General features: G+C 37.6%; 1 pseudogene; it reads right to left on the bottom strand.

Moving 5' to 3' along the window:
- Positions 1–5,904: 5,904 nt before the first annotated feature.
- On the bottom strand, positions 5,905–6,828 carry LOC141426124 (uncharacterized; annotated as a pseudogene).
- Between the last annotated feature and the right edge of the window lie 12,361 nt (positions 6,829–19,189).

A 19,189-nucleotide genomic window follows, 5' to 3' on the forward strand; every position in this document is an offset into this window, starting at 1 on the left:
CTGTCTCTGTTTGAAATATTACCTAAAGCGAGGTAGGACTAGTGCTCCGGGGAAATCATGAATACTAATTCATCACTTAGATAGCAGCATTCAGCGTAATAGTTTCAGCGGAAACACAAGCAACGCTGTATCTTAATTCAATGAGGATATAATACGGTTACTGACGACTTAACCTTATTAAGCGAATGAGGCGAAATTATTAGTAACTGACCCTCTAATTGTAGTACTTACCTAATTAATTATAACTGGGCTAGAAATAAGTCCAATGTAAGCTGTATCTGTATGATTATCTTGATTTTGTGGAAGCGGAGATGGAAGAGTGAAAAGCTGAAAAGCATATCTATCGTACAGACATAGGCTACACGTGTGGTAGCGATGTAGCAGCAAAAAGGCTGCAGCTCGTTTACTGTGCTGACGTTGTCATCTATCTCTAAATTTATACCAAATTCCAAGTTGATTTGACGTCTAAAAGTGATTGGAATTTGACTAACAAACAAATAAACATTGAATTAAATAGGAACACATTGAAAAATTACAAAAATATATCTAACTTATGCCGGAAATTGAATGCAGATTCTCATCAAACCGTAATACATGATGAAGTCACCACAACATAATGCACATCAACATAAGTGTTAGCACATGTAAGGTGAGATTCTCAATGCATTATACAAACATTCAAATTAAAATTCATTTATTCAAAAAATGCATTTAAGAATGAAAGGTACTAATAAAAACATGAAATAATCTTAGGTCTAGTAAGTAAAATTTAATTATGTTTAAGCCAGGTTACTAGTGTAACCAGTGTTTTAACATTAACTTTCAAATTATTATTTTGCAAATTACTGTAGTACCTAAGTAATAATAGTACATTGTGCATTAGGGGCGTAAGAAGGGGATTACTAACGAGAGTCTATTAGAAGCCCGACGCTGGAGGCGGAGAGCTTTTAATGACTTGAGTTTGTAATCCCCTTACGGCCCGTGATACACACAATGATTTTCATCACATTGCGAGGAAAAAAATGCAAAAAATTAAAATATCTTGTGTCCAAACACTTCACAGCTCGGTAAAAGAAAGGCGCTAAAAAAACAACTGAATAAAATAATGGCTACCCGCCAATACAGGGGGCTACTACAACATTCAAAAATCGAAGTTCGTATCGTACCGTCCCTCTCGATCTCGTATTAAATAATACAACACATTAAAATAACTCTTTATTGCACACCAACACAGTGAGCAGTACAGAAAACACAGGTATTTTCATAGAGATTTTCTAAGGTAAGCAATAATAATAATAATATTAGTGTTAGGAAAATGATATGAACTACGATTTTCAAATTTTGTAGTAGCACCCCTGATTGTCACTTTTTCCAGTCGTCTACCATAGTTAATGCTAAGAACTGTGTTTAGTTTAAAATTGGTCTCACGGCCAGATTGTTTCAACATGCAAAAAAAATATTTAGTAAAATTATTTCAAAACCATTTGATATAAATTTAAATTATAAAAATAACGAAGTTTCATGAAGCGTGGCAATTTTTATGGGGTAAAATTGGGTTACAGGCAAATTTTTAAGATGTAAATAAAAAGTTGGCTGACTTGAAACCTCTTAAGTCTGAAATGACGTACCTACTAACTTTTTAAAACTAAAGTCATAACTCCCTTGGGGAGAAAAACTATACGTAAATCCATAGTTCCCGCGGGAACAATTGAGGCCCTTATTATACATCATTGACGAGCAAGTCTGATGAAAAATTTTTTTACTTTAGTAACAAATAAATATTTATATCGTTATCCTTAATAGCGAAACGTATTCCATTTCATAACCTCTAGTATATAGATTGTAGGTATTGGTTATTCTGCGCACTGCCTAACTTTATTACTTTATTTGTAGAAGGTTGTTATAAGTAAGGATATCAAAGGAAAGATGTCTTACTGTTACGAAGCTATATTTGCGACTGAATTAATAGGCGGCGCAACCGCCTCTAAGTAATATGATACTCGTATAGGGTTTACAATATGATGTACCTACACCACACCCTTCCTTAAAAAAAATAACATTTTCATAATTGACACTGTTTTTCTTAAACTAATACACTGCTTATTACTAAAACAAGCTTATAATTACCTACGTGCATAAAAGGCATTGCACAATAGGTAACTCTACACCTTGTAGAGCTATGCATAGCCGGCCACCGGCGCTGCCTGCTGCGTCATCGGTGCAGCTACCAGCTGCTTTTGCACCCAGTTTCTGGTCGTTTTCCTGCAGCGATGCCACAGGACACATGCCAGAATGATCCCAAACATGACCGCCATGGCAATTAAAATCAAACTGATGTTACCCAGTTGCTGCTTAAAGTCGGTTGTTACGGTCTGCGTTTGAGTAATTACACTGCCACTGCTCTTATCGCCTTCCTTACTTTGCCCCCAACCCATGGTTGTATACAAAATTCAATATGACGTTAAAAGTATTAGAGTTTTAATTGGTAGTAGTGACTTATTTCCCAATGGTAATTGTAATGCCAAAATACCATCGTACCGAGTTATTAACTACTACGAAACATCTTTTTCAGCGATTTTGTAAAATACATTAATTGCTTAAATCTAAATCTAATGCTTAAACTATTGACATAGAAAAACATGTCTTATTCTTAGCTAGTAAAATCTATAATGCTTTAGCCATATAGCTATTGCGTTATATTTTGTTATTGTATGATTTTTGCCGGCACATAACTTATTGTACTTAACGCTTAAGTTGCATATCGCTGTGGCCTCGTTATGATACGTCCACGGCGCGATGTTTTACTGGCATAGAGTTACTAGAAGTGTCATTGTTATTCAATGTAGGAATAACTTGATTGTAATTATAATTATCTGTGTGGCTATTCATGGTACTTGCGGCCATATCCGCACCATCGCTAATTACATATGCGGGCTTTAATCTGTCAATTGAGACAGTTAATTGCCGATTCTCTAATTGTATTGTCATGTTTTATCTCTCCTGCTTATGACGCTGTAAGGGCCATCATAAGGAGGTTGCAGTGATTTACGCACTAGATCATTCCTTAAAAATACATTTTTACATGTTTTTAAATCACTATGGACAAACAATGAACGTGATTTTCCGTGACTTTGGTGGCCTTGGTTTTAAATTACTTATGGAGTCCTTAAGCTTTTGCAAATACTCCGAATTCGAAACATTAATTTTAACCTTGTCATAAAATTCACCGGGTAATCGAATTGTTTTACCATATATTAACTGCGCTGCGCTCACTCCCGTGTCACTTCTAGGTGCGGCACGGATACCTAGCATAACAGTAGGCAACTCTTCCGCCCAAGAAATGTTATCATTTAGGCGGGCCATAAGGGCAGTTTTCAAAACCCTATGAAATCTTTCAATAAGGCCATTACTTTGAGGGTGGTACGGAGTAGTACGCAATTTGTGAACGCCTAGGTACTTCATTAACTGCCTAAATAAATCGCTTTCAAACTGCCTTCCACAATCGCTCGTAAGTCGCGTAGGACACCCAAAACGAGAAATCCAGCCCTCATATACCACTCTGGCTACTGTCTCTGCTGTAATATCATGCACAGGATAAGCTTCGGGCCAACCCGAAAATCTATCAATCATCGTAACACAAAAACGATAACCGTCGCTTGTGGTAGCTAAAGTCCCGTTATATCAATATGTACATGACTGAAACGGTCAGATTCCGCAAATTGTCCAATCCTGAAACTGTATGGCGCGTTATCTTAGCTCTTTGACATGCCATACATGTTCTAGTCCATCTAGTAATATCAGAGTTCATTTTAGGCCAAAAAAATCTCTCTGTAATTAAACGCTTAGTAGTTCTACTACCGGATGACTTAGACTATGTATATATTGCCACGCTTGCTTCTAAAACTCTCAGGTAAATACGGCCTAATATTCTTAGTAGATACTTCGCAGTATATATTTTTCTCACAGTCGGGCAAACTAACTTGCTTATATTGCAAGGTATCATGTGACGATCGCAAACTATGTTGTAAGTAGTCATCACTGTCTTGCTGTTTTGCTACCTCTGCGTAATCAATTCCCGTGGGACAGTCTATCGCTTCTATACGAGATAGGGTGTCAGCGACTACATTCTGTACACCGCTAATATGATGTATATTAGTCGTAAACTCACTAATATAAGATAAATAACGGATCCTTTGCGGACTTTCTTTATCACTGTTATCTTACTAAAGCGAATGTTAAGGGTTTGTGATCCGTATAAATAGTAAGATCGCGTCCTCTAATAAATTTCTGAAATGCCTTATGGAAACATATATCGCTAGTAACTCTCTATCGTATATGCCGATTTTTACTTGCGTCTCAGATAATTTCCGGGAAAAATATCCTAACGGTTGCCAAACGTTATCAACTTTTTGTTGCAATACTGCACCGATACTAACCTCTGACGCATCCGTCATTAGTGCTAATTTCGTGTTAGGCAATGGGTGAAAGTGGTAGCGGCGCTTTTTAAGCTCTCCTTACACTTCTCAAATGCTTGATTAGCCGTCTCGTCCACTGAATGACCGTCTTATCACGCTTTTTAGTGTTATGTAAATAATGATTTAATTCAGCTTGATAGTCGACAGCCCTAGGGATGTGCGAACGGTAAAAGTTTAGCATACCTAGAAATCGTCGCAGCTGCTCGACATTCTGAGGTTTCGGAAACTCTACTATGGCCTGAACCTTATCGTCTAAAGGTCGAATACCTTCCTTTGACACCTCGTAGCCTAAAAACTTTACTTTATCTTACCGAAGTCACATTTAGCCACGTTAATTGTTATGCCATACTGATTGAAACGTTCAAAAACTAGCTTTAATTGCCTTTTGTGTTGTTCTACTGTTTCACTCGCGATGATGACATCATCTATATAACTAAACAGAAAATTTAAATCTCTCAAAACCACAGTATCCATAAAACGCTGGAACGTCTGGGCACTATTGCAGAGTCCAAAACACATTCTGGGAAATTCGTACAACCCAAAAGGTGTAATTATAGCAGTTTTTTCTATGTCTCCCGGGGCCACCGGTATAAAATGGTATGCCCTATTTAAATCTAACCGAGTAAATATATTTTTGTTACCTGCCAACAGATATGTAAAATCTTGTAAACGAGGAATTGGGTAGCGGTCTGGTTTAGTAATAGCATTAAGCCTCCTATAGTCGCCGCAAGGGCGTAGTTCCCCATTCTTTTTGGGAACAATGTGCAATGGACTAGCCCATGCACTCTTTGAAGGTCTACATATACCGAGATCCACCATTAACTTAAATTCCTCTTTAACTTTACTGTACCGGTCTGGTGGCAAAGTCGGGACTTAGCATATACCGGGGTCCCGTAGTTTCTATATAATGAACGACAGAATGTTTGGGGTATCTTTGTAAGACACCGGTTTTGTCAGTTCTGGGTAACTTAACAATATTTCATGCCAAGTATTTTTTATATCTACAGACTTAATAGACAAATCAGCGGTATCCTGAGTAACAATCGCAGCAAGAACATTTAAATTAGTACTCTTATCTCTCAATTTACGCGCGTTGAGATCTACTAACAAGTTATAATGGGTTAGAAAATCGGCCCCAATTATAGGTTGTTTAACGTCTGCAACTACAAAAATCCATTTAAATGTTCTTCTGAGATTTAAATCTAACACTAAACTACGTACACCGTAAGTTTTTATTTCGCTGCCATTTGCGGCATATAACTTATATTTATCACTCACCAATAAGGATGTCGTACTCTTTTTCGTAGCGGTAAAACCGAAATATTGGCACCTGTGTCTATTAAAAATTGTAATCGGCTATTTAAGTCTGTTACACATAGGCGGTTATTTGTCAATCCGATACCCATCTCCGCCTCTGATTGTATCGCACTTAGTTTTCCGTCGGCACCGGCATGTCGTTCCAGTTACACGGTTCACGCACTTCGCGGCTTCTTCCCATATCGGAAATGGTAATAACATAACCATCCTGGTTTACGGCCATTCTTGCTGGTATCTCGCGAACGTGACTTCGACTGCTGTCTTCTCGGAGTGGTGTCCTTGTACGGCTTTCTTGCCCTCCGCAACTCTGCCACTTCCAATGAAAGCTTGTCCAGCTTGGCAGCTATACCCGAATCTTTGGATCGCTGCTTCACGCTGGCTATCTCCGTGACCTCTAATGGGCGAGTGGCTTCCATCACCCTGTCTGCCATTATGGCTAATTTTTCTAGGTCTGTCACCTCGGATGCGGCTAACACTGCCTGCACCGCTGATGGTAAATGGCTAGTCCACATTATGATCAATGTCTGATCTTGGATCTTCCCGCGCGCGAGGTCTCGCATACTCCTGGCGAGTTGGGATGGCTTTTGGCTGCCTAGTTCCATCTCTCCCAGTAGCTTCTGTGTCTGTCGCGTATCAGACTCTTCGTAGATCTGCAGTAACCGATCTTTTAAAGCCTGGTATCTGTTGCCCTCAGGAGGTGATAATAGCAAATCGCTCACCTGCTTTATAGCTTGTTTACTTAGCTTCGTCGTAACCAGGTTCTGTTTAGCGGCATCTCCTAATCGCTGGTTTTCCACCACTGCTTCAAATTGCAAAAACCAAAGCCTTGGCATGTCGGTCCAAAACTCTGGAACTCTCGAAGATACTGTTATGCTGGCCAACGCCGCCTCTCCAAAATCCTTGCCTCGTCCCGTCGCCTGCTCCACGGGCTGCTGCACCGGCGGAGCAGTATTTCCAGCCCCACCCGGTAGCGCGCCCGGCGTGGGTCCTGTGGATGGCTGCTGATACATTTTTCTTTAAATATCCTTTACTTCACAAAAATTCAAATGATCGGGTCACCACTGTGGGTATTGGTTATTCTGCGCACTGCCTAACTTTATTACTTTATTTGTAGAAGGTTGTTATAAGTAAGGATATCAAAGGAAGATGTCTTACTGTTACGAAGCTATATTTGCGACTGAATTAATAGGCGGCGCAACCGCCTCTAAGTAATATGATACTCGTATAGGGTTTACAATATGATGTACCTACATAGATATACGTAAATTCCTTCCTCTAACTTGCCACCGGCAGGATTCTGCCCGCAGCTGCTTTTCGCAACGACAAATTTAATTAATTAGTCTGCGGCTTAATTGGTTCTACACACGACTCTGTACGGCACAACTCTTTTTGACATAAAACATATTGTTCATGACATCTTACTTATATACAGACACACACAAACATCACGCCTATATTCCCAAATGGCGTAGGCAGAGCACTCGAAACGTTAGCGCTTCGGAGCCACTTTTAAATTTTAGAATATACACTCAGCAAGGTAAAATGTCGAAGAAGCCGTGGTGGCCGAGTGGTTTGACATATGGCCTCTCAAGCAGAGGGTCGTGGGTTCAAACCCCGGCTCGCACCTCTGAGTTTTTCGGAATTCATGTGCGGAATTACATTTGAAATTTACCACGAGCTTTACGGTGAAGGAAAACATCGTGAGGAAACCTGCACAAACCTGCGAAGCAATTCAATGGTATGTGTGAAGTTCCCAATCCGCACTGGGCCCGCGTGGGAACTACTGCCCAAGCCCTCTCATTCTGAGGGGAGGCCTGTGCCCTGCAGTGGGACGTATATAGGCTGGGATGATGATATGATGAAGGTAAAATGTAAGTTTCATTTGTAAGTTTACTATGGATGTTTTATATGCAAGTTAGTTCGACATAAGTATTGCTATAATTTATATAACATGTCATTGTTATTTTTGACGTTCGTTAATTGTAAGGAAACATGCAATAGGTCATAAAATATAATCAAATATGAAGAATAAACAGTATAAAGGTTTACAATTTTGTATCTTCGGTAGTACAAGGACTATATTGTCTAAAATTCGAAAAATGAGTTCATTAAAAAATAGTCTAATTATGCCCTTGTTCTAGCGAAGGTACAATTCATGCCGTTTTTTGAAAGTCCATACGAAAAGTGTTTTCAATTGACATAATAATAATATATTCAGTAAAAGAAGGTCAAATAAAATAGTTTTTTTTTTGTATGTTTTTCAAAGCCCGTCAACGTCTCCCGTTAAAACTGTGAATTTAACAATTTGACAATGACTGTAAAGTGTATTTTTTTTAAGCCTGTCGTAGTGTTCCAATGGATTTTCTCAAAGATATATAATGAAATAAAAAAGTTACTGCCAATGAAGTGCGCCGTCTATCAAAGTTAACGAAAATCAAGAAAAACACGGTGTTTAGTACCAAAATAGCAACCGCCAACATCCAGCGCATTTTGAAACAAACGTTCCGGAAGGAATGATCTTAGTCAACAATACAAAGTAGTCATGAATATTATGAAAGAATACATTAAGGTCGCGGTCGCGGTGACGCGAAATGTCAAGTACGGTCAAGGAGTTTAATTCATTGGCCACCATGGAATCATTTCACAGTAAACGTCATAGTGACATCGCATTAATTAACAAGGAAAAGGTTCCACGGTGGCCCATGAATTAAATTCCTTGACTGTACCTAGATGCAGGCTGATGAACAGGGTTTGAAGTCTTTGTAACACGGTAAGATGGAAGCGAACTATGGGTTTGACAGTTACTTTTTGTTATAAAACAGGTAAACGAGCATGGGGAAGCAATCACCGCCGCCCATGGACACCCGCAACACGCAGGTATAACAGGTACACACCTGTCTGCCGGCCCTTTGAGATTGATAGGCTCGATTTTTAATGATCCCTAAGCTGTACGGCTTCTAAGTTGTTGTTGTTGATGTTGTGTTGTAAGTTGTTGTTGTAGTTGTAAGTTGTACTATGTTGTAACTTACGTAAAATCCTAATTTTGCTCATACTCGTACTCATTCATTAATTTTTATTTTCCGGAATGCTTTAATCACTAACCAAGGAAAAGTTGCTGTGTAATAAACTCTATCTATAACTACGAGTATTCACGCACGTTTTATTTACATCCGTTATAAATATAGTGAAATGGTCAATATTTATGATAGACCAGGCACTTTGGCTATAACACCTTGAACAAGGCTGACTAAAATTGACTTAAAAAAAAGTCTCCAAATTCAAATTACTGTCGAACACATATATCTACTTTTATATTTTACAACAAAGTTTAATGAACAATCTTTATAGGTAGGCTTCGCCCGCGTGGGATTCGGTTATCGCACGCTGTTTCCTCGGGAACTGTGCATTTTTCCGGGATAAAAAGTAGCTTATGTCAGTCTCTGGCCCATAAACTATCTCTATACCAAAAATCACGACGATCCGTCGCTCCGTTTCGACATGAAAAACGGACAAACATATAAAAATATAAACACACAGACACACTTTTTCGCATTTATAATATTAGTATGGAAATATGGATATCTCACTTTAACGTATTACTGCGTCCTTCAAATTAACTGACGTTGGCGACTTCTCGAGTATCCCGAGCAAGATTATATTTTTGGTGAAATTCTATAGGTAGGCTTATTCTACGAGTATACCATTACGATGATTCATTTCTCAAAATCATTCGCTTTCAGTTATTTCAGTTATTATGTACCTACTTTTTACTAATATACTTAAACTGAATATTAACATCGATACTGCCCCGGACCCGACTCAGTTAAAATTATTATTTTTGCTCTCATCAGCAGAAGTAGAAAGCAATCATTTGCAAAGCGAAGTGAAGCGCTTCGCTAAAGTCGAATAATATCGTGCTCTATTTATTTACCCTCAAGGTTCTTTTTTGCGGCGCTATTTTTTTAATCGTCAAAAAACTCTATCAGCAAAAACAAATGCATGTTTAAAATACTTTATACGGGAGTAAAAAACGCCGATATTATGAAGCAAATTCTCCACAAATTCCGAATCGAACCCGGTATATGCCTGAAAATCATGCCGTATTTTATAATACGAAGCAAAAATATTGCGACTAATTTGTCTTATAACATTAATAGGTAATAATTCACATTGAAACAAAAAAAAATCACCACCACTCTACGATTATGGGACCCAAAAAAAAAATATTTTTATTTTACCACTGTCGGCGTGACTGATATGAATATTTATGCCAATTTACAGCTTTCTAGTACTAACTGTCTCTGAGCTTAGCCGCCGACAGACATGGCGTTGACTACAGAACCCTAAAATGTTTAACTTTAAGTTACTTACAGATTCTAAATAAACCACTAGAATTATTTTAATACTTAACATCATCACCTGTGTCGTCTTTGTGACGTATTAGGTACACTTTAATATCTTTGTACTTTTTTTTTAAATTGTTTAAGTTAGGTACTTGAATTTAATTAAAATTAAATTAGGGTTTGTAAATAACAATGAAAACGTACCGTAACTCAATGGTGCATTTTTTTTTCGTTTTACGCTCAAAGTCACCCTTCTTAAGATTAAATTAAAAATATTATAAACGTCAAAAGGTAATTTTGTGATGACTATACTCAATGTTTCCATTAGAATTCAGCATCGACAGACTTCGGGCATTCTCGCGAATGCTCGTCACACGAACAGAACGAGCGCCCGAGTGTGTCTGTGCATCAGCCGAGCGCCTGTCGAGCGGTTCCGAGCGCTTTAGAATGTTAGTTGTGCGCATAACTGAGACGCAATATTTTTCTCTAAGAATAATTCTAATTTTATTTTATTTATTTATCCGTGCCATGATGCATAAAATAAATGGTCCGATCGGCTTGAAATTTGGCATACTTATGTAAATTTGGTGACAATACAATAATCTGTTAGTGACGTCTTGGCGGTTCTGCTAGGATCGTTTCTGCAGTAGGGAACTCCTCAATAGTTAATAACCGACTTGAAATTTGGTAAAGATATGTAGTTTAGATGACAATGCATGTACAGACAATAAAAAGTACATTCGGCAAAAAAAGCTTGTATTAAAAATGAAATTTTTAACAAATCTTATTACAAGCATTATATTTATTTGCAGTGTAATGTTAAGTATGTTTGTTCGAGAGGAATTTTTCAACTACAATTTGATGTGGATATCTTCAACCGATTGAGCTGAAATTTTGCATGCATGTATAAATCCGATGACAGTGCAATATTATTATTACGTAGAGCTGATCTGATGATGAAGTTAGATGTTGGCCATAGGAACTCTGTAATAACACGACACGACTGCATCGATTTTGGTCTCATTTGATTTGCCTTGACGACTACCTACTTTGGTAACCAGGGGCTTTGTATTAGAATACAAAAAAATATTACTGAACTATTGGTTTATAAAACATTGTACGGAGGTGCGGAACCCTTCATGCGCGAGTCGCTCGCACTCGCACTTGACCGATTTTTTTATATATTGTAGAATATACATTGGAATTCAAATTCGAAGTAAAAGTAATAATTAAATCAAAATACATTTAAAGTAGAAAATATTGTTTAGATTAAAAAATTGATTATAAGATTGATCAAATAAAAAACTAAACAAAACAAAACAAACCTAAACATTCATATTGTGACAAACAACTTTTTTTAAATTTTAATTTCAATTGTAAACCTTAGATCTAATAGTTCACTCATGCGAAGCCTCGGCCAAAGGCTATTATTTAGTAAAAAGAGCGCAATTCATCATCATCATGTCAGCCGAAAGACGTCCACTGCTGGACATAGGCCTCCCCCAAGGCGCTCTACTCAGACCGGTCTTGGGCTTTCTGCATCTAATGCGATCCCGCGATCTTAACCAAGTCGTCGCTCCATCTTGTTGGAGGCCTACCGACAGCTCGTCTCCCGGTCCGCAGAAGCCATTCGAGAACATTCTGACCCCATCGGCCAAAAAGAGCAAAAAGAGCGTAGTTGCTTTCATAAAAAGCCATAAATAGGTACGTAAAGAACCAACACACCAAATTAGTACATTTTCTTCTTGTCGGTATTTAGGGAGATTTCTTGAAAATTACAGTTTTGGTTTGGAAGACATCACCTGAATTCAATACTTAGGACTGACTACTCATCAATAAGCAACGCTGGCGAGGTTTCTCCGCAGAACAATGCAGTACCTTCAAATTGGAGGCCGTTAATTAAAAACCTTTTAACTTCACGAAACCTTTGTTCCAAATTAAGAGCGGTGTAGTATTAAATGTTATATTAAGGGAAAATTAATAATAGAAAATGTAATAATAATCTCCGCAGGAACGAGATAAATGTGTTGAAACTTTTGAAGTATGAAAATTGTAATATCATATTTTAAACATATTAACATTTCATTTAAATACGAGCTTTTTTCACTGAAAAACTAAATTCACTAATAAAAAGAAGAATATGCAAGTGTCAAAGTGGCAATGGGCGGGCCACATCGCTCGAAAAACAAAAACCGGCCAAAAGCGTGTCGGACATGCCCAAAATAGGGTTCCGTAGCCATTACGAAAAAAATAAGTAATATTTTTCTAAGAATTTCGTATTTTATATGGAATCTTCCAAATTTAGGTATATTTTATACCTTAGGCTGCTATTTACTCATAAACTACTAATAATTCTCAAGCAAACTTAGCCGTTATAGTTTTCCTTGAAAGTTTGATATACTTACTACCATCCTGATTTTTTTCAAATTTTTCTGCCCACCGGTTTAGATTTTAGAGGGCTCGCTCGATTTTAATGAAAATTTGCACTTTAAAGTTGAATATTTCGCAAAAACATCACTGAATCGAAAAATCGTCTTAGCAAACCCCTAATGGTTTTAAAATACCAATCCAACGATACCCCACACTATAGGGTTGGATGAGAAAAAAAAATCACCCCCACTTTACGTCTATATATTTTTTTTCAATTTTTAATTGTACCATTTTGTCGGCATAGTTTACTTATATATCCGTGCAAAATTACAGCTTTCTAGCATTGATAGTCCCTGAGCAAAGCCGCGGACGGACAGACAGACAGACAAGGCTATAAGGGTTCCGTTTTTGCCATTTTGGCATCTTTCCATCCCGCAAGCATTTCACAATGAGAGCCCGGCCATGCATAAAAATGTCAGCAGGGCGTTTCATGAAACGACCTTCTTTAAGACAAAATTGGAGTTTAATTCCTACCCATTGGTATTCTGCCGACGACAGACAATGTCCTTCAGTTAATAGATTTCGTGGAATTTTATAATATCCTTTATTTTTCTCACGCCTATTACAGTACAAAACAGGAATAAACCAGTGCTTCGACACTCCATACTGTATAGCGGCAATAGGAGTGTACAGTCAACAGCACCAATATCTGATAAAACAAGCGTGCATAAATATCTGATACGACTCTCTTTTTAGGGCGGCGCTTTTTAGGAAGGACGTGTCAGATATTTTTGCATGCACCGCTGTGGCAGATGTTAATGTTGGTAACTGTACTTCACTTCATGAATTAATTTCAGCTGTCTCTCTATAACTTTTTTGCAATACAGTCCCGTGTTAGACATACGATGGAAAGTGCAGCGATATTAAGTAGGGTTTCGCTTATATTCGTTCTGGTACGGAATTCTAAAAGGCTTCCTTGTTCACTGCCTTTGTATGAAACTTATCTATCTGTGCAATTTAGCGGCGTCAGAATGCAGTTAATAAGCTATGTTGAGGCATTTTAATATCAGCCAAGAGCTGAATTATGCTGCTATTAAATGCGGGGGCATTCTTAATCATACTGGTATCATATTATGGCGCATGACATTTGGAAAAACCTTTGTTACTCATTGTAGGCAAACGTACGAAGACATCAATCAGCCGGAAGACATTCACTGTTGAACAAAGGCCTCTCCCAAAGAACGCCACAATCAACAACTACTCGCCACTTGCATGGTTGCTCGCAACTCTCGCGATGTCGTCATTCCACCTAGTGGGAGGCCTGCCAACGCTTCGTCTTCTGGTTCGTGCTACAATAGGTATTAGAAGGTAATAAAAATAGCATTTTCGTGATTTTTGTTCAGTGATAAACATTCAACAATTACAAAACTAAAGTTATTTCCAAACAATGGTTTCCCACCTCCGCTACATTAAAACTATAATTTACCTAACTGCTATTTTAACTGATTAAAATAAGCCCGGAGGGTCTACTGTTAAAACGTTAACAATAACACTATAAATTCTGTGACGCAATAAATAGTTTTGACCAAAACTGAAACTAATATTAATTACTTTGTAAAATATTATGTATCGCACACTACGTAGCCTGTGTGAACGTGTGGTAGCGAAGGAGCTAGATAAACAATGGTTTTATGTATACAACCTATGCATAACTTTCCTAAACTCCATAACTAAGATAGGTATTAATTATGTCTAGTAAAATTCCACAAAATCATCAACGTAACACGTGAACCCAACCAAAGTTTGTTCGTACCCGAAACGTCGATATACCGCCATTTTGGTCGGTTCAGGCAATTAATAACGCATTCATCACGGCTGATTACCGCTTCGATTAATTTACACCGTGATTGTGGGTGGACCTGTAAATAGCCTGCCGAAGCTAAGGTTATATTAAAGTAATAGCATGTATACATAGCAACGCAGTAAATTATAAATTGTTAGTTATATTTTTGTACAAAAGAAAATAAACAAAATACAATTGGCATACTTTAATATATATCTACAAAGATGGACCTATCCCTTCAAGGGATCTCTACCAGTCAACCAATGAGTGGATGAGAGGCGCAGTCAGTTAGGGTCCGACAAAGTGAGTTTACGAGTCAAAAAAAACGGAAGCTACTATACAGTGCTTTAAACAATTATAATGCATGCGTGAATGTGTTTTGTGTATATTTGTAACTCCTGCACTGAAAAAACTTAACGCAAATTTGCTATATAGATAGCTGGACTTCTAATACATAGGTTACTTTTTATCGTAATGATACGAGAACGTAGGGATCAGGATGACATCTAGATATTTCAAGTGTTAGGCTTAAAAGACTAGGGTATTGAAATTTGGCACGGTTGTTTTTAAGCAATGTCATCAAATCACAGTGTATTTTTTAAGAATTTCCTCTGAAATTTAGTAAAATCCCGGAATATCAATTCAACTGTGAGATCTAAGAGACTACGCATCAGTGGAGAAGCGAAGCGCATAGAACCCTATTCCCACCGGCTTGCCTTTTTTTATGGTATAGATAGGGGGTAAACGAGCAAACGGATCGCCTGATGGTAAACGATTACCGTCGCCCATAGACACAACACCAGAAAAGTCGCAAGTGTGTTGCCGACATCTTAGGTAGAAGTACGCTCTTTTTTTTCAAAGCTTGAAGGTTATATCGGTCCGGGAATACCGCAGGCGAAAGTTCATTTCAGAGCTTTGCTATGCGAGGCAGGAAAGTTCTGGAAAAACGCACAGTAGAAGACTGCCACCCATCTATATGGTGAGGATGGAAGTGTTGTCGCGTAGGGCGGTGGCGGAAGGATGCGGCAGGGATCAACCCGAATAACTCCTCGGAGCACTCCCCGTTGTACACGCGATAGAGGATGCACAGTGAAGCTACATCTCTACGCAGCGCCAAAGAGTCTAGTCGATCAGAAATTCGTTGGCAGGCGACTATTCCAGTCGCTCTCCGTTGTATGCGATCCAGAGGGAGTAGCTGGTACTGGGGAGCCCCTGCCCACAGATGAGAGCAGTATTCCATAAGTGGAATATAATATTTTTGCAGAATAATAAGACAACAGGACAGTATTAATGCAGGATGCGGGCGATCTTTGCTTCGGCTTTACCACGGAAATATCTGACGCCACGTCACTGTTATGCATAAGAAGCCGCGGTTAAGTTTAGTTTCTAATAAAGCCCATCGCTAGAAGTGGGTCATATTTGATTTGCAAGATTTGAAATTAACAAAAAAATTACAAATTAAAGAAAAGCTTGTAGAAATGCTGACGAAAACCCTTTATAGTAATGTTCATTCCAACTAATCCATAAATCTTCTTCAATATTCCGAATTCATTTAAAAACACCTTTTAAACTGAACTTGTTTCTTTACTGACGATCGCCGTATAAATCATTAGAGATAGCTTTTGAGTATTTTTACACGAGTATTTTTCCTCTTTTTCTTCGGACGTTTTTCTTCGCATTAATCTTTAGATACCCGAATTGTTTGATAACGGAGGATATCACTGATTAGACATTTTATCCTGTTTTTCCGAGAGTTCCTTTTGAAATATCATGGTAATTAGCAGATAATGTAGTACCCCTAGATGTTTTAAAAGTTAATAAGTATTTATTAAAAATACACTTCTTCCCGCTCTCTTTGTACTTTTTATTGACTATCATACAATCCTCATTTCTAGTTCCAAGAAAAAGTTATAAACGAAGTTTCATTGATGTACATATTTTGCCGCCAAAATATCCTATTTTTCCTGTGCTATATGTCTTCAAAGTATCGCTTGAGAAAGAGAAGGCTCCGCACGTTTAGCCACGTAGTGCTTACGTATCCTAATAAATACAATTTTTAAGCAGTATTGTAAAGCGTAAAACCACCCCTCAATTTTCATTACCACTGAACAAAAAGCTCAATTACCTACTCGTATATAAACTTAATTGCATTTTAAGCCGTTCGCCGATATCATTCTGTACGAAATGCCACGTTTTCGACGGCTGCCGTCATTTTTACATGTCCAGGGATTATTATTGTCATTTCAGCATGGCTTGTGATAAGCTGGATTGATGGGTATTAAACCTCATGCCATTGCGGATCCAGCTTCAACTGATTGCTTTATTTATTATCTTACTTTTAATAGTAATCCCTTACTCATAGCGAACTAGAAGAGAACATGAGTGTCACCAAAAATATTGTAATCAAAATCATAAGTTTATTTTGTAATAAGGCCGTAAAAAGATCTTGCACGTGCTCTTTATTTCAGTCGATCATCGTCTTTGGATAAACCATCATTGCCAGAAAGTGTCACAAAAAAAATTCATAATCGATGCTTAGCCCCAAAAAAATATACCTACCAAAAGACGTGTGACAACATTACACGACGTACGAAATAATACAACAAAACCTATACACACCTAACTGACACTTCACACAATTTGTGTGTTTTGTGGCACAAAATTTGGCCCACTCTACATACAAAATTATCTATTACTGCATACATTTGAGGGCCACATTTTTGCCACTCAGTATACATTTTACGTAATGTCTTTGATAAAGTTAACGAAGGTCACACTTACTTTAAGCACACGAGTTACATAACCTACATGCGTACATAACACTTTATACGTGGCCATCTGCTACGTCCTGGCATCCTTCCATACATTTCCCAACGCCTCTTGCCCTCGAAAATTTCCCGTACTTTGTCTTTTTTGATCGTCATTTGTTAGAAAGTACAAAGCACTCGTTTCGGGTGACAGTTGAGATCGCCAGAATGTGGATACCTACAACTTTGTGGTCGCCCGTTTTCGTAGACATTATTTTGCCAGCTTCGTTGGTGAACAATTTAGTTCAGACCGAGAAAAAGAAATCTAAAGTAAGAAGACATACCTCATGTCTTAATTTTAGAAAACTATAGTACGATTCAGTCAGTATTACAATCTGGACTTAAATGGGACAAATTAAGACTTAAATTATTTCGACATTTTGACCTCGTCACGAGTAGACTGCTGCAGGCAGTGTAGGGTACGTTTGTGATACATCTACATCGTCACTTGATTTTGTTTTTGTACCGATATCTTATCACTTCGACACACAACACTAAATAACAACAAAAACTATGCATAAACATTGCGAAAGTTTGAAACAATCTAGGATATAGTAAATTGATTATATTCTTGAACTGAAACCCTTTTAAATTGCTCTTCTGCTACCAACTTTGTGGATGTCTATATCAATGAACTATCATATGAATTCAAAAATTTATATTCATCAAGTTAGTCATTAAAAGTTTAAGTTATTCATAAGAGAGTCGCTGGCGTCGGATTGACACGAGGGGCTGGAGACAGAGTGTTGTGGCGCGCCATGGAAGAGGCCTATGTCCAGCAGTGGACTGCTGTAGGTTGATGATGATGATGATGAAGTTATTAATTTATATTGTTTAAGAATATAGATCTCACTCAGCAAATGAATACTCGCGACAATCAATGACAGTAGTTTTTGTAGTACAGTATGGATACCTTTTAGATACGAATCCACGAATTGGCATTCCTGCCGAGGCCTGTATACTGCTTTTCTCTTTTGTGAGGAAAGAAAACGAAAATATTATATTTATTGGACACAATATGTTTATATAACAATCTTACAATCTAAACAAAATTAACACTTTAATAGTAATAAAAATAAACCTTACTGATAAAAGATGCTGCGCTACGAGTTAGGAGTATGTGGTGTGCCCATTAGGATATTTTCATCACTACTTGTAGAACTCATTTTATTTTCGTAACCACGGCAGAAAATCTTTGACAAAATGAAATTCACGTTCACGCCTCAATTTCGATATTAAAGATTTGGGTCCGAATCGTATATTTGGTTCCACATAAAATATAGTATTAAAAATAAATTAAAAGAAAACTTATAGGATTTGTAAATATATTAAACATTTTTGCTTTTAGTTAAAGTGGCAACTCCTAAACGCAAAACATTAAAAGAACATACCTTTGTTACAAAATATTTCGCAGTCCGAGAAGATAATTAAGTCTACCTTATTATGATTTGGACACAATCATTATTGGCCTTAGCTAAACGCAGAAAACAAAGTTTTTTTTTAATCTTGGTTTTTGTACGTGATAATTGGACAATTGGCTGGCTGAATTTTCGGTCTTGGATGAAAAACCCTGCACAATAATAAATACTTCCCGGACATGTCCGGGAAGTAATGACACTTTTTTATTTTATTTATTATCGCATCAACGCATATAACGATGGACTTCCTGGTCGATTATTCCAACATGAATGAGAACATTTCCGAGCAAGTTGGATAAAATTTTATTACATATTATTTTGTTTTCGATTACACAAATAATGAATAAGATGCAGCTTAGGCCATCAAAATTTCGTGTGACGTCACAGGTTGTCATTTTTACTTGGCGTGATTATCACGGCCGCCACTTAGTCTCCAGAACTTTGATGTGCTTTTATCTCTGCCATTTTTTGTTTCACTTTCAAAAGAAAAAACCTAGCATGTGTCCCATATTTTTTTTATAATCTGATTGACGGATAATATATTTTTCACTTCTCATGCTCGTAAAGTTCGGGTTTGTGCTGGATCTAGGCGACATAAAATGACTTTTTATCCTCT

This window comes from Choristoneura fumiferana, chromosome 3 (genome assembly GCF_025370935.1).
Source record: "Choristoneura fumiferana chromosome 3, NRCan_CFum_1, whole genome shotgun sequence".
Classification (NCBI taxonomy): domain Eukaryota; kingdom Metazoa; phylum Arthropoda; class Insecta; order Lepidoptera; family Tortricidae; genus Choristoneura; species Choristoneura fumiferana.